The 16,774-nt window shown below is 53.6% G+C and overlaps 2 non-coding genes across 2 annotated transcripts; one reads left to right on the forward strand and one right to left on the reverse strand.

Moving 5' to 3' along the window:
• The first annotated feature begins 8,181 nt into the window (after window positions 1-8,181).
• On the forward strand, window positions 8,182-8,263 carry TRNAS-AGA (transfer RNA serine (anticodon AGA)). The gene has a single exon. It is a non-coding gene; the product is annotated as a tRNA-Ser (tRNA).
• A 1,655-nt stretch (window positions 8,264-9,918) lies between these two features.
• Window positions 9,919-9,992, reverse strand: TRNAT-UGU (transfer RNA threonine (anticodon UGU)). The gene has a single exon. It is a non-coding gene; the product is annotated as a tRNA-Thr (tRNA).
• Between the last annotated feature and the right edge of the window lie 6,782 nt (window positions 9,993-16,774).

The following is a 16,774-nucleotide window of genomic DNA, read 5'->3' on the forward strand; positions in this document are numbered from 1 at the left end:
TTGGGGAGGAACATTGGAAAGAAGGAAACCACAAGCCTGGAGCAGGTGCAGAGGCTGCTGTGCCTGACACTGGCAAGGCAGGGCTCTGACTGCAATTGCTGGGACAGGCGAGCCAGCGCCAAGTGCCCTTGTGATTCCCTGGGGGTGTCAGTGCCCAGAGACCCTGCGAGTGCAACCTCTGCAGCTCCTGCAGCCGTGGAGAGTGACTCTCGTCCCCCCCTCCCTTGGGATGGGCAATGGCAACAGGTGGAGGAGCTGGGAGAGAAGTCCCAGAGAGCAGCCCCATGACTAAGCTGGCCAAGCAGCTGCTGGGTGTGGGGGAGGTGAGGGAGGCAGCCCCCAGTGGTGCCTGGCCAATGTGTCTGCTCTCCCTGCCATCCCTCCCTACGTAGCTGGAGTTGGCCATGTCCCCACAGCAGGAAGCCGAAGGGGGCAAAGAGCAGAAGTGCTGGAAGCTGGTGGGGGTGGCCTCTGGGTTTGATTTAGTGAGTCTTACTTGGACTTGCTAAATCAAACACTGTAAGATCGATTGTGGCCATTCATCCCCAGTTCCTTGTTCTTCTGCAGGACACGGCCAAAGGAGAGTAAGGACGAGCCAATGGGCATCTAGATCAGATCACACCCTTGTTGAATGGATGGAAACAGAAACCAGCCACACACAGAGAGCCGGTTTGAATTGGTTCCAGCTGAGGGACGGGTTTGTCTGGTTTATGTGCATTGGCACTAGAGCACTTGAGGGGTTTGTGGTCATTTGAAGAATCCCTGTTCAATAGAAATCCAAAGTGTGACACACCTGGAGATGTAAAAGTTTCATTTCAATTGATGAGCTTTTTAAGGGGGCACTTGTTACACCCCAGAGCAACCATGTGTTTGCATCCAGTGTTGGGAACGGAGCAGGAAAGGAGGCTTTTGTGTGACTCACATCTCAGGTGGGAGGGACCCTCACTGACCCCAGAATGTGACTGGTCCTAACAAGGGATTTGCCCTGAAAGCAGCAGAGCTGGGGCACGACAGGGAGTCCTGGGAGATGAAGCAACTGGAGGGAGCCAGGAGAGCAGAGGCCAGCCTGAGAGCTAAGAGTCAGAGGTGCCCACTCCACTTTCCCACCACAGGTCCCATGGTGTAAGAGGGAGCACTCAGGACTCTGAATCCTGCAATCTGAGGTCAAATCTCAGTGGAACCTACTAAGACTCTGCTGGTAGTTAAAAGATTCAGGTGGTTTGGCTTCTATGCTCTGAGGTTCAAGGAAGAGAGTTTTGTTCCTCTTGCTGGGTGTCTGAGGCCACTGGAGCTCCATCTCCAGGCAGAGCAGGCCGGTGGGAAGGGCCTGATGCCATCACAGTTGCAGGGCGGGTCACCCACCTGACCCCTGAGCTCAGCCTGTGCTGGAGGCAGCCAGACAGTGTGAGCGGGACAGAGGGAGGATTGGGGGAAGGGTCCTGAGTCCTGGCTCCCAGCCACGCACCTTGGCAGAAAGACCAATGGCCCCTGCACAAAGTGCATTGTGGGAATAAGAGTTGGGACAGCAGGAAAGGGGCCGGCCCCTCAGTACCAGGGCGCAGGCAGGAGAAGATGGGAGTGAATCCTGCTACCTCTGCCATGGCTTGGCCCAGGAGGGCTGGGGTCTAGCAGCTTTTCACCCCAGCTTTGTGGGAAGCCAAGTAGGAAGGGGGCCACTGCAGGTGCACAACCCCTTGGCCTGCTGTGTCTGTGGGAAGGGTTCAAGCCCCTTGCTGGGTGAAGCCCTTCTTGCACTCACATTCTCAGTTTGCAAACAATTCACCTTCAGCTTTCACCAGGGTTTTAGAAAGAAAAAGTCTAGTCCTGGGGTCCAGCTTTAGTAGAACCAGAGAGAGAACCACCTGCAATTTCCATCTTCTGAGGAGAAGGGAAGAGGATTTTCTTCTCCTCAGTTCTAGCCAAATCAGCCCTGGGAGGAGAAAAAATAACCCTCTGCCCACTGATTGTCCCCTGTCAGCTTCTGTAGCTTCATCTCCTGCCACAGCAGCTCCAGCTTTGAGCTACAAATCTCAAGGGGCTGGTGAGGAAATGAGGAGCTGGCAGCTCGGGTGAGTCGCTTCCATGAGAACAAGAGGTGGAGTGTTCACAAGGTGCAGAGCAGGGTGCTAGAAAGTTTTGAAATTTGCGTAGCTTTTTGCAGAAGAGCAGTGCAGTGTAGACACAGCCTGAGTGTTGCTCAGCACTAGTAGGAGACAGGGAGGGACAAAACGATCTAACGGCACCTGCAGCCTTTCAGAAAAACCCCAAACCCAACCCCAAGAACCAGCCCTTTCCTCCACCCTCACTGGGGTCTGCTGGGAACTGTCTGGACTCAAACCTACCCTGGTTTCACCCTAAGGATTCCCTGGTCTGTAAAAGCTGCGTCCTGGAAATGAGAAAGCAGCTAAAGTGACACTCGTGGGACTTGAATCCACAGACTTTGAATGGCTAGCGGGGCTCACGTGAATTGCTGCAGCTTACAAGTCCGACATGTTTTCCATTGCACCACAGAGCCAGGTATCACTACTCTTTGCTTTGCAGCATGGCAATTGCTGGGGGAAAAGAAAGGGGAGCCAGGTCTGTCTCTTTTGGGAGAGCAGGTAGGAAGAGGAAGGGGGCCACTGAGCTCCTGACAGTGAAAATAAGAGATGGGAGCAAAGCTACAGTTGGAGAATGTGGGCATCAATCCCACTGCCTCTCGCATGCTAAGCGAGCACTCTACCACTTGAGCTAATTCCCCTGCCCATGAAAGAGTCTGCTACCTCACCTACTTTGTTCCAGAGCCTGTAATGTCCCTGCAGCAAAAAAACTTCAGGACCAGACTTCAAAGAGAAACTGCTGAGCTACAGTTCATCTTCAAGTTTGACACAATCAACTCTGGATCAAACAAAGACTGGGAATGGCTCGCTAACTAGAAAAGCAGCTTCTCCTCTCTTGGAATTCACACCTCCAGATCAGCTACTAGAAGTGGGCCTCATCCTCCTTGATTGGATCCACTTCCTCATTGTCATGATTATGAGGGTTAGCCAGCAGCCTGGGGATTAAGGGGTTAACTACACCTAGCCAGGTGGAGTGACCAGTAGGAATGTAGGAGGGAGTTTCAACCTGGGACAAAGGAATTTGGGTTTTTCCTTTGTCCTTTTGTCTCTCTGAAAGAGTTCTCTGCAGCTACAGAGAGGGACAAGCATGTCTCTCTCTCTCTCTCCAAGACACCATTCTTCATTTTCTGTAAGTAGGGTAAAGTTTAGGTAGTTTCGTTAGGTTTTATTGTTTTAAGGATTGGGTATGGGATCTGAGATCTGGCACTGCTTAAAGATGGTTTGGCTTTTCTTTGTAACTAAGTTCTAGGCCCATGGAGTTTCTCCATGAGTATATTTTGTTACCTTGCTATCTAGTCATTATGCTTGCAACAGGAATATTGTTGTAATAATAAAAGTTCTTTCTTTTCTTTTTATTAACCTGGCAGTGGTTAATTGTGTGCCCTGATTTTTGTTTTAGGGGTAAGATTTCCCAAATGATCTTTCCCCTGATTTCTTCATCAACATTTGGGTGGTGGCAGCGGAAGTTTTATTCCCAAGATCTAGGTTTTTAAGATCTTGGGGGGAAGTTTTATACCAAAGCCTGGTAGATAAGGCTTTGGGGTACACTTGCTGGCCCCCACTTCTGCATTTATCATGCCAGAGTGGGGAAGGAGCCATGACAGCTTGTACAGAAGGAGATGGGGGAGATACAACAGCAGCTCCCCCACCCCCATGGGGCAGGAGGGGGGGCAGAGGTGACTGGTCGTGGCAGTTGGGGGCACCAACTTCTCTGCCCCCACAACATTTCTGAAGTTTATAACCAGGGTGTCGCAAATGCCCCCTGCCTCTGTGGGTGCCTCTCCCTGCGCCCCTCCCTCTGCAGGCTCCAGTCCCCCGGGGGAGGAGCTGCCCCCTACAGCAGCCTGAGGGGAATTTCTTCTGTGAATTTTTAAGTGTAGATATCTGCAAACACTGATCTGTTAGGGACTGGTAACAGTTTATTTCCATATTTGCATATTTGTTATTTGCATAATGGATATGCAGATATGTAAATATGTTACCAGTCTGGCAAAAGTTTGTGAATGGGTTTGGCTGTCCATGGTATTAAAAAAGGTTAGCAATCACTGGCCTGATCCATGGGGGGTTGTCAAATGCAAGGCAGGGAAAACACTAGGGCTACGTCTACACTGGCCCCTTCTTCGGAAGGGGCATGCTAATTTTGAAAGTGGGAATAGGGAAATCCGTGGGGGATTTAAATATCCCCCACGGGATTTAAATAAACATGTCCGCCGCTTTTTTTCCGGCTTGGGGAAAAGCCGGAAAAAAGCGTCTAGACTGGCCCAATCCTCCAGAATAAAGCCCTATTCCGGAGAATCTCTTATTCCTACTCCCAGGGCTGCACTTTTCCATGCTATTAATGGAGGAGGAGGGGGTCTGGGATGCAGGTTGGTGCAGACAGGAGCTTGGGGCAGAGGACTGGGGTGCAGGAGCAGTTGCAGGAGGTTGGGTTGTGACCTGGGGCAGAGGATTGGGGTGCAGGATCTGGGAGGGGTGAGGGTTCAGGATGGGGGCAGAGGGTTTGGTTTACATGGGGTACCAGTGGGTTGAGGGAAGGGAGGGGCTGGGGTGCCAGAGGCAGGCTCTGGCTGGGAGACTTACCTGGCTCACTCCCGGCCAGCAGCCCAGCACATTTCTCAGGCAGCTACTTCCCTGCCCCCACACAGGCTCTCAACCTCCGTTAGCCAATAAGCTGAGGGGCTGCGAAAGGCCCTTGTGATGTCACTGCCACACCCACCCCTGCCCTCCAGCGCTAATGTCCTGCCCCAGGCAGCCCCTTTGCATGGCTGAGCTGCTCCCAGGGGTGAAAGTGACACATTTCTTACAGGGCCTGTTCTATTGGGCACCACCCCTTGGGCAAGGGAAGGCTCAAGGCAGGAAGTTGGGGGAGGGGTTGTGATAGGACAGTACCTGTAAGAAATTAAAGTGTGGAGTGGAGTATGGGAGGCTCAAGGTAGGTACTTGGGGAGCGTGTCAGTGGGGGGTGGGGCTCAGGGCAGGGGTGAGGATGTGGAAGGATACAGAAGTCAGGGCACAGGATTAGGGATGTGGGGGTGCTTGGGGCTGGGATTGTGTGTGTGTGTTGAGGGGATCAATGGGACTAGATTCCCAGCTCCCTCTGCTCCGGGCTCCCTGAGGTCCTTTAACACACAAGGGCTTTCTCTGCAGCGCACTGAGGAGAGGAACCCCTGAGCCAGTGATGCTGCTTTGCCCAGGCTGGCAGGGACAGGAAGCAGGCTGGGTGCCCAGTAACCCCAGACAGATGTGCACATCTGCATGTGAGCAGCAGCTGTTGTGGGGCACTAGAAATCTCCCCCTAGATCTAATTCCCCACGTGCCCGGCACCAGTCAAAGCCAGGGCTCCGGGGTCTCAAGCAGAGCACTGCAGGGGGTGGATACGTGTCTATTTGAGGCAGGTTCCTCACTCCCACGTCCCAGACACGTACTGTGGCACAAAGACCAATGGTCCCTGCACAAAGTGTGTCCCAGAGATAAGCGTTAGCTCCGGGAACAAGCATCACCCTGCAGAGGAGACACCCCTGGTCTGGAGCCAACAAGCCCAGGAGACACCCAGCTCAGGATCCCCAGGTGCACTGACACAGGCTCCCTGGCACAGGAGAATCCCAAGTCTCAGTTCTGCCGGCCAGAGTTTTCTCCTCTTCCCGAGCAACTCACACATGTAAGAAAACTGCCATTGGAGGTGATTGCATAGGTGGCAGGATGGCCAAGTGGTCTAAGGCGCCAGACGCAAGGATGTGTCTTTCCCTCAGACTCAAGACTCAAGATCCTGTCTTTCCCTTAGTTGGGTGTTCTGGTCTCCAAATGGAGTTGTGGGTTCAAATCCCACTCCTGACACATGTTCTGTTTTATATCTAGCGAGGTGACCTCATTTCCTGACATTGCAGGAGCCCTTGCTCAGCATTTCTCTGAGGCTGCATCTACACAGCAGCGTTCCTTGGGCATAACGGCCATTACACTGCAATAACAATGGGAGCGTCCACACAGCAATTCCATTATTCTCACTTCGGTAATGCTCCATCCAGACCAGAGGTCTGAGGAGCCAGGAGGTTTCCAGGCTGCAGACAGACAAGCCCACAGGCAAAGACAAAGCAAAGTCCCAGCCACTTCCTGCTCAGCCCAGCGGGGTCTCTGTGTGGCCCCCAGACCTTTTGTTTGCCATTGCCCAGGCGCAGGGGCCCACATTCAACAACACTCACAGGCCCCACAGGAGGAGGCTGGTTTGCTGCTTCACCCCACAGCCCAGCAATGAGCCCCCAGACTCGCCCTGTGCTCGGGGAGCCAGGTTTGCCGTGTGAATTGTGTGGGGGCAGGTAACATCAGGCCTGGGCACTGGGATTATTTACCAGTTTCCCTGGGGGCCCTGCTGTTTTCACAGCACAAATATCTTTCCCATCCCCCCTGAGTCGTCCCTTTCCCAAGCTGAGAAGAAAAAGTTCCATGAACTCCTGGGAGCTGCTGTTCCAAAGAAGAGGCATTTCCCGTGGAGAAGATGGCCAAGACCAATCCCCTACACAGAGCCCCAGAAAATACCAATGGACACTGGGCGCTTGTAAAGCTCCCTCTCGGGCAGCGCTATGGAATGGATCCGGCTGGGCATCGGGCTGACTAACGCCATCCACAGATGAGTCCCCGTGAGACTTCTCAGCCCAAGTGCAGAGACTGTGGAGTCTCCCGCTCCCAGCCCAGGGGCAGAGGGGCAGTGCCCTGAGGAGGCGGGTCCCGAGCAGCAGAGACCTTTGAAGGGAACGGAGACGTAAGGTCAGAAGGAAGGGGAACAAGTCACCTCTTCTCAGGTGAGATGTGGTGGGAAACTACCAGATCCGGTGCAAGCCGAGCTCAAAGGGCTGGTTCCTGCCTGGTGGCTCTTTGCAGGGCCTGGCTTGAGAAGCGCCAAGGAGCCGTGTGTGGTCAGGAGAAAGGGTGCAGAAGGAACATGGATGAAGGAGCAGGAACAAAGCAAGCTGGGGGTGCTGGGTGAGAAGAAAGCAAGGGGAATGGGGTGGCTGGGGTCTTGCATCAAAGGTGACAGCCACACTGCCCCGAAGGTGCACAGCCAGGGTGGGCCCTAGACTGTGTGGCCGCAATGACCTGGTCTCAGGCAAGGCACCACTGAGAAGTCTCAGGGCTCCCCCCCCCCCCGTTCAGGGGTCTGAACAGCTTCTGCAGAGAGGGAGACAGCCACTGGGGAGCATCCTTGGCAACTGTTTCAGTGAGTAGAGGAAGATAAACTCTTTGTCACTGAGAAAGAACTGTCACCCCAAGTGGGAGTTGGACCCACAATCCCTGGCTTAGGAGGCCAGTGTCTTGTCCATTAGGCTACTGGGGTACACAGAAAAAAACTGCTAGAGACAGAAATTCACCCTTCTAAATGTCCCTTCTTCAACTTTTAGCTCCTGATTAAGCCCCTTTGAAGAAGCCAGATACACAGGAAGGGCTGATCACACCCCTCTGAAAATCAGCTTTCCATGGCTATCTGTAGCTGGCTCCGAGTCATGGGCCCTGACATCTCGTCTCCCTCCCGAGAGCAGGGAAGTGTCTCCCACGGCTACAGCCTCCTGAGGCTCTATGGCCCTGTCTGTACAGCAGGGACAGCAACACTCACAGCCCCACAGGAGGGCCCCTGGCCTAGCAATGTGGCCCCCTGAGCAGCCTCTGATGTTCCCTGCGTGAGCCCCAGAACCAGCCCTGAGTGACGGGGGCAGAGGGGGAGCAGCTCACACATGCCAAGGGGCTGGCCAGGGGCAGGACGTGAGCCTGCAAAGCAGCAGTGACATCACAAGGAACTTTTGCAGCACCTCAGCTCATTGGCTGGGAGGCAGTGACCTCACAGAGGGTCCATGGCAACAGCCAGGTGGGACAGGCTGCAGGGCTGGGGCATCTCAGAGACCCCCATGGCCTGGCTGCCTGGAATCTCCTTTGTGAGGTTTCCCCTTGAACTCACCTCTAAGCCAGCCTCAGACCAGAGCGCCCAGGACCCCTCTGCATGACCGGTAAAAGGGTTTGCCGTGTGAATTCTGTCAGGTGACATCAAGCCTGGGCACTGAGATTATTTGTCAGTTTCCCTGGCTTGCTGTTACTTAGAGCTGTGATGGCCGAGTGGTTAAGGCATTGGACTAGAAATCCAATAGGGTTTCCCTGCACAGGTTCAAATCCTGCTCACAGCCAGGCCTGTGTTTTAGCCACACGCCTTCCTAGGGCAACATGGAACCCAGACCCTGAGAAGAACATGCCTGTCCCATCAGAAGGGACACCTGCAGAAGGCAACAGAGGCTACAAAAGCAGGAGAGAACATGGATTGCAGGGTCCTGCCTAACAACAGGAAAACCAGTCTGGCTTTCAGCAGAGCCACCTCCCCATGGACACAGCCAGGGGACCAAGTGCCTCCAGTGGCCCCTCCCTCTCCCCAAAAGCCGGCCCTGGTTGGGTAGAAAGATGCTGGGCTCAGCGGCCTCCCTTCACTTGGCAGAGGCAGAAGCAATGGAGACAGGCCCAGAGGTGTGTGGGCTGCAAAAGCCTCTTGTTCCCTTCTCAACTCCTAACAGTGCAAACATCAGGGAGAGTAGCTCAGTGATAGACTACAAATTATATGAGCGTTACTTCGAATCCAACTGACCATTCAATGGAAACATTTCTCTCTCCAATTCCATTACATTCTACTTTTCTATTTTTTGGATTCTTTAAATGAATACGAATCCTTACTGCTGTCCTGTGCCAATGCCCATAAACCAGGCAAACTCGTCCCTCAGCTGGAGCCAGCTAAAACCCGCGGTGTGTCTGGTTTCTGTTTCCATCCATTCAACAAGGGTGTGATTTGGAAGCCCAATGGCAGGTCTCTGGTCTCCACGGGCTGTGCTGTGCAGAAGAACAAGAACCACACCCAGCTGGGGAGGAACGGCCTAGTGTGTATTGCAATTGGTGGAGGAGTTGCCCAAATCTACCGGAGATGGGCAGGAGCCTGTTACAAACACACACTAAACACCGTTATCAGACTGCCCGTGCACATTCCTACCATCCCTTGTGCACACAACATACCTGGGGCTCTAATTACCGGCCACCTGCCTTTCACACAGATCATTGATCCTTGTGACTTTCAGGTACATTCATACGGCAGCTGTTTAAACATAATGTGCTTCTATTGCTTGATCAGCACCAGAATCTCCGGCTATGGCTACCGTACAAATTTTCTCAGCAATAAAGGTGCTAATGAGGGTATCATTTGCATGAGTCATGATCTTATTTGCATATTTTCTGGCAAACTGATTTTGTGCTGGAGTTGCTGTGCAAAAACAAGCAGTGTGGAAGTTTTCTTTTTGTGCAAAACCCCCTTTTTCTGCAAGATCAGGATACCTCTTTTGGGGGGGCATAAGAATCTTGTGAAAAAAGGGGGTTTTGTGCAAAAATAATAGGTTCACACTGCTTGTTTTTGCAAAACAATCCCATTGGCAGAAAATATGCAAATGAGATTGTGACTCATGCAATTGAGTCCCTCATTAACATATTTTTTAAGGAGAAAACTTCTAGTGTAGATGTAGCCTCTGTGAGTCACCAGCAGTGGGGCTGTTAGTGTTGGCATCTAACTAATTGCACCATTAGGCCATGTCTTCACTCAGGTGGAGATCGCTGCTGCAATCCATCTTCCAGAACTTGATTTAGCAAGTCTAGCTAAGCCTCACTAAATGAAAGCCCTAGGGCACCTACTGCTCTTTGCTACTATCCTACTCCCACTGTGAGGGCACCACTAAGCTCAACTGAAGATAAAACCAACTCCAGATACATGTTGAGGGACAGTGGGAAGAAAAGACCCATTGACCTGGCAACAAGACACCACTGGGAGTTGAACCCAGGATCTCTTACTTACAAGGCAGGTGCTTTAGCCAACTAAGCCATGGTGCCCTCCTTAGAAACAGCCCTAAAACTGTTCTACTTTATGGTTCCAGACACCCCCTTCCCATTCCAAAGTGCAGCCGTTCCCCATTCCCCTCCAGCTCTTCCCATGACTCAAGGTCTGTGCAGCCCAAGACATTTGATTGGCAGCTGGAACCCAAAACCTTTTTGTCAATTGTAGCACCAGGCCCCAAAGGGACAGACCCAAGGCAGCCGCCTGGTCCTAAGGCTGGGCCTGCAGCCAGGGGGAGGGAGAAGAATCTCTCCTTTCAGCTGGAGTTGAATCAGCCACCTAAGGACACTTGCCGAGCACCCGCTACAGGCCTCTGCTCTGCCAGCTGAGCTATGGAAGGTGCCTGGGGCAGGCTGCTTTGCCTATGTTGGCCCTCTCATGAGTGCCAGGGCAAGAGCCCCCCGAAGGGGCCGGCCTCCCAGGGGAGGGGCAGGAGAACCCAGCAGCACAGGGGTGTCACAGGCGCTTCACCCGCAGAAGGACCCTTGAGTGATCCAGGCAGAAACGCCGCGTCTCGCTCCCTGCAGCTCCCCTTGCTGCCCTGGCAGGCGCTGCCCCTTCTCCCACTGGCCTGGGCCTGGCCTCCCTCCCCCGCCCGGCACCACAGAAAGCCCCTTGGTTTGAGCCTGGGCAAGCTTAGGCCCTGGGCTCTGGGGCCAGCCCCGTTGTGGGTCAGAGCCCCCTGGCCACAATGCTACTCCAGGGGGCCTGGTTCCAGGGCCTCCTAATCCCAGGCCTGGGGGGCTGGAGGCCTTTGCCCTGGAGTCTCAGAGCTTCCCAGTGCCACCTGTCAGAAGGGGGAATCTCCCGCAGGGCTGGTGCAATGTAGAAACCTCTCCCAGGGCAGTGCCCCCAGCCCAGTCCCTGCCCCTTGTGGGGGCAGGTAAGAGAGACCCCCTCCCCTCCCCCAGAGAGCAGCCCCCCTGGGCTGTAGGAGGAGGATCTGGCCCAGGGCTGCTCCCAGCAGAGGGGGTTTGAACCCAGCCTGGATCCAGGGAAACTGCTCCCAGCACGTGCGAGGTTGGGGGAGCGAGCAGATCAGTGTTTGCCGATATCTACACTTATTTGCATAATGTGCATGCAGATATGCAGGGCTCGGCAATTAGGGCAATCTGCCCGCCCGTGGTGAGTAGATTTTAGCCCGGTGCGGTGCTCAGTGCAGTCTGCGCATGCGCAGTGATATGTAAATAAAATGTTACTGGTCTGGCAAAAGTTTGTGAATGGTTTGTCTCTGTCCATGGTACAAACACAAAGGCTGGAAACACGGGCCTGATCCCTGGGGACTGGCCAATACCAAGGCAGGGAAAACACTGGGTGAAGGGGGGGGGGTATTTTCCTCACCAGGCCTTTGTCCCTCGGAATCCCTGGGGACGTTGGGTTTTGTCTCGTTTGGTTTCCCTTTTCCCTGCTTCCCTCCTCGCTGTAGGGAGGGGGCGGCTCTCGCACTCTTGGTGGGAAGCCCTGGTACAGGAATGGGATGGGCAGATGCTCTGAGAGTGAGTCCCTGGGCTGTTTGGAGAGAGACCTTTCTCATGTCCATTCTACTCAATACCATCAGGATGGCCGAGTGGTTAAGGTGTTGGACTTAAGAACCAATAAATGTTTGTCTGTGTGGGTTCAAACCCCACTCCTGGTAGCTTCCCTTCTTTGGCGAGACATTGGTTGGGATGGTGTTTAGTCCTGCTGTGAGACAGGGCCCTGGACTTTGTCTCTGAAGGTCCTGTGGGCTATATCTGTACTGGTGGGTTCTTGTGCAAGATCACATCCATGCTGCTGTGTTTTTGTGCAAGAGCATCCATGGCAGTGTGGACGCTCTCTTGTGCAAGAAACCCCTGTCCTGAGCTCTTGTGCAAGAAGACTTACACCTGCTAGAAAAGAGAAGAGCTCTTGGGCAAGAAGCCCTTTCTTCTACACTTTACTATAAAACTTCTTGCACAAGAGCGAGTGGGCAGTGTGGCCCTTCTTGCGCAATAACATACCAGTGTAGACACAGCCCACCAGTGTAGACACAGTGTTCCAGTTCTAGTCCCAGTTCTGATTGGCTGAGCAGGGGCCAGTCACAGGGAGGAGACTCAGGACTTTGTTGTTCTCCTTAAGTCTCAGCAAATGAGCCAGAACCAATCGACTGCTGGGGGAATTGTTCTGCTTCTCGCCAGTGCTTGTCTCTGAGCAGCTCCTGAGTCTCTCTGTGTCCTAGTGCTTCTAACCCACTGGCTGAGCCATCCCTAGGCTGGGCTGTGGGGCTGTAGCTCCTTTGAGACACTTTATACTGATCTGCAGGGTGTGAAACTCCAGACTAAGGGGGAGTTTCAGCATCAGGTTTCTGGGGCCTGTTCTTCAATCCTCACCCCACTCAGCCGCCCACCCCCAGCCTCTTCCAGCACAGCCTGCCTCCCCCTCCCCCCACAGGGCCTCCACAGGGGCCTCTGTCCCAGGGAGAATGGGGAGCCCCTGCCCCGGGCACCCACCCACCCTGCTGCTGCTCCCACCAGAGCAGAGGATTCACCCGGTATCCCCGTTCTGTGCTGAAATTGGATTTGTCCTTTTCATATGTGTTCGGTTTTTTTAATTGTATCCTTTGCTATATATGGTTGTGACAATTTTCTTCCACTATTTGATCTGAGGAAGTGGGTCTGGCCCACGAAAGCTCATCATCTAATAAACCATCTTGTTAGTCTTTAAAGTGCTACATAGTCCTGTATTTTGCTGCAGCTTAAAAGTCCAACATGCTTTCCATTGCACCACAGAGCCTGATATCTCCACTCTCTGCTTTGCAGCATGGCTATTGCTGGTGGCAAGGAAAGGGGAGCCAGTTCTGTCTCTTTTGGGAGAGCAGGTAGGAAGAGGGAGGGGGCCACTGAGCCCCTGACAGTGAAAATAAGGGATAAGAGGTGAGCTGTAGTTGGAGAACGTGGGCATCGATCCCACTGCCTCTCGCATGCTAAGCAAGCGCTCTACCACTTGAGCTAATTCCCCTGCTGCATTTACAGAGGCCTTCTTGGAGACACTTCCCTTCTCCACAGCGACGTCTGTCATCTAGGTCAGTTAGTCGTGGGAAAGGAGAAGGCTCCGAAAAGGCCTCAAGGGCAGATCTCAAGGAGACTCCCTGCAGCAAAGCCATGGGGGGGGTCTCTGACATGGCCCCTGCCCTGCAGCCTGTCCCACCTGGCCATTGTCATGGACTCTCTGTGAGGTCATCACCTCCCAACCTCCTTTAGCCAATAAGCTGAGGGGCTGCAAAAGGCCCTTGTGATGTCACTGCCACACCCACCCCTGCCCTCCAGGGTTAATGTCCTGCCCCAGGCAGCCCCTTTGCATGGCTGAGCTGATCCCAGGGGTGAAAGTGACACATTTCTTACAGGGAGTCCTGGGAAATGAAGCAGCTGGAGGGAGCCAGGAGAGCAGAGGCCAGCCTGAGAGCTGAGTCTCAGAGGTGCCCACTGCACTTTCATATCTCAGGTCCTATGGTGTAAGGGGCAGCACTCCAGACTCTCAATCCTGCAATCTGAGTTTAAATCTCAGTGGGACCTACTAAGACTCAGGTGGTTGTTACAAGGTTCAGGTTTTTTGGCTTCTATCACCTGAGGTTCAATAAAGAGAGTTTTGTTCCTCTTGCTGGGTGTCTGAGGCCACTGGAGCTCCATCTCCAGACGGAGCAGGCTGGCGGGAAGGGCCTGATGCCATCACAGCTGCAGGGCAGGTCACCCACCTGACCCCTGAGGCCAGCCCATGCTGGAGGCAGCCAGACAGTGTGAGCGGGTCAGAGGGGGGATTGGGGGAAGGGTCCTGAGTCCTGGCTCCCAGCCACGCACCTTGGCACAAACACCAACGGCCCCTGCACAAAGTGCATTGTGGGAATAAGAGTTGGGGCAGCAGGAAAGGGGCCGGCCCCTCAGTACCAGGGCACAGGCAGGAGAAGATGGGAGTGAATCCTGCTACCTCTGCCATGGCTTGGCCCAGGAGGGCTGGGTCTAGCAGCTTTTCACCCCAGCTTTGTGGGAGGCCAAGTAGGAAGGGGCCTCTGGAGGCTCATAGCCCCCTGGCCTGCTGTGTCTGTGGAAAGGGGGGAAGAGGACACATACCTCTCACTGGGGAACATGGCGCATGGATCCCACTCGTTCCTGCAGAAAATGAAACAGGCTGAGCATTTTGCAGAGAACAGGCCAGAGCCCTTCTCCTGTCCCTGGAGAGATGGAAATGGGGCTGTTCCTTGTGGGGAAAGAAGTGGGTGTGTCGGGAGTGGGGTTCGAGTTCAAACCTCTCCACAGACCAGAACCGCACATTAGGGGCAAGAAAGAGCCTTGAGTCAGTCAGTGGAGAACACTTGGCTCCTGTTATGCTGTGATGGGATAGTAGGAAATGCTTCACAGAGAGCCTGGCTAGCTCAGTTGGTAGAGCCTGATACTTTTACTCTCAGGGTCATGGGTTCAAGCCCCATGCTGGACGGTGCCCTTCCGTAACTCCCATTCTCAGCCTGTGAGCAATTGGCTCTTGGTTTTTATCAGGGTTTTAAAAAGAAAAAGTCTAGTCCTGGGGTCCAGCTTTAGTAGAACCAAAGAGAGAACCAACTGCAATTTCCATCTTCTGAGGAGAAGGGAAGAGGATTTTCTTCTCCTCAGTTCTAGCCACATCAGACCAGGGGGGAGAAAAAATAACCCTCCGCCCGCTGATTGTCCCCTGCACCTTCTGGCACAAGAGCCTCTTCCACAACAATGGTGGCTCATTAGAAATGCAAATGAGGCTCACCCTCTCCCTTGGCCACTTGCCGCTGCTCCTACCGGCCGCCCGCCAGCCACTCCCTCCAGCCACCCCATCTATGCTGCTGTGTGTGCCAGTGTCTCACCACACTGTGAAATCAGACCAGAGACGGACACTGTCAGTAAACACTCATATCGGAAACGCTCCTCTGGATGCTGGGCCCACCAGATCCGTGTGCCGCTGCCATCTGCCTGCTCCGTGGACATCTTCCCATTGCAGAGCGCGCCGAGCCAGACTGTGACTAGACAGCCCCTCTCTGGGCTCCCAGGGACTATGTCTACTCTGCAGACTTCTTGCTCAAGAATGGTCGTTCTTGTGCATAAACTTGAGGAACATCTACACTGTGCGTGCGTTCTTGTGCAAGTAAATTTACAGCAAAATGAAGGAAAAGGGCTTCTTGGGCAAGAGTTATTCCTCTCCCCATGAGGAATAAACCCTCTTGTGCAAGGGCTCTTGCACAAGAATGTAGTATGAATGGGCAACAGGGTTTTTTCGTGCAAGAAACCCCTATGGCTAAAATGGCCATCAGAGCTTTCTTGCACAAGACAGCGTGCACACTGCCATAGACATTCTTGCACAAAAGCACATGGCAGTGTGGACATGCTCTTGCACAAGACATTTTGCACAAGAACTCTTGCACAAAATAGTTCTTGTGTAATAGCCTGCCGAGCAGATGTAGCCAGGGGGTGTTTGGGTTTGCTACCAGCACTGAGCTTTGTACAACAGCCCAGGGAACATTGTGAAAAGCAAAAACCTTCCCGCCCTGGGTGTCTCTGGCCAGCCTGCGAGTGGCACAAAAGTTCCTGGCTGTGCTGGCTTTCAGTAATTGGTAACAAACCTTAACAACTCACATGAGGTGGCCGAGTGGTTAAGGCGATGGATTGCTAATCCGTTGTGTGCTGCATGCATGGGTTCGAATCCCATCATCGTTAGATGTTTGCAGCCCTTCCTCTTGCTTCTCCCAGAAGTTCAGTGCCAGCCCCTCCTGTGACCCTGCCTGCCCCAACCCCCTCCCTCTGCAGCCTGGGGAAAGGGGAAATCTCCACAGAGACACTCCCAGATGGGACCCTCAATCCCTTCTGCCCTCAAGGGGAAACCTCACAAAGGAGATTCCAGGCAGCCAGGCCATGGGGGTCTCTGAGATGCCCCAGCCCTGCAGCCTGTCCCACCTGGCTGTTGCCATGGTCCCTCTGTGAGGTCACTGCCTCCCAGCCAATGAGCTGAGGTGCTGAAAAAGTTCCTTGTGATGTCACTGCTGCCTTGCAGGGCTCATGTCCTGCCCCTGGCCAGCCCCTTGGCATGTGTGAGCTGCTGCCCCTCTGCCCCCCTCACTCAGGGCTGGTTCTGGGGCTCAGGCAGGGAACATCAGAGGCTGCTCAGGGGGCCACATGCCCCCAAGGTCACCTTTTAAATGTCAGGGCAAGCCAGGATCTATCCCGTCCCTTCCCCAAGACCCCACCCCTTTGCTGAGCCCCTGCCCTCCCCAAACCTTTCCATGGACTCTTGGTTACTAATGGACACTCGCCACTAATGACATAATCACACCCCAGCCATTTTGCTAGGGCTGCAGCTGGGGAGAACAGTTTCATTTAAATAATTAAATTGATTAAGCGTTTGAACTGTCTCATGTTAGTTGATCAAACTTCATTTTAAAGAAAGGGAAAACATTACAGCCAGCACACAAGGTTTCAATGTTGCTTTATTTATGGCAGGGGCGGGGAACCTTTTCTGGGTCGGGAGCCACTGACCCACAGAAAAATCAGGGACCACAAAAGTGAGACACAAAGAAACTCCTCCAAAGGCCCCCAGCCCTCTGTGATGTGGCCCCCAACTAAGACACCTCACTCCTCTGGCGTTCCAGCCCCATGGCATGAGGGGAAGGGACAGGCAGGACTGAGGTTCACATTTACTTTTCTGGGGCTACAGAACTAGTGGATTTTGTGAACCTGCTTAATCTATTGGCTTTCTAATTGAAAACCTGAACCACTCGGCCGCCTCAGCTCTGATCTTAGCAGTGTCA

Source organism: Pelodiscus sinensis, chromosome 19, assembly GCF_052426305.1.
Source record: "Pelodiscus sinensis isolate ZL-2025 chromosome 19, ASM5242630v1, whole genome shotgun sequence".
In the NCBI taxonomy this organism is placed as follows: domain Eukaryota; kingdom Metazoa; phylum Chordata; order Testudines; family Trionychidae; genus Pelodiscus; species Pelodiscus sinensis.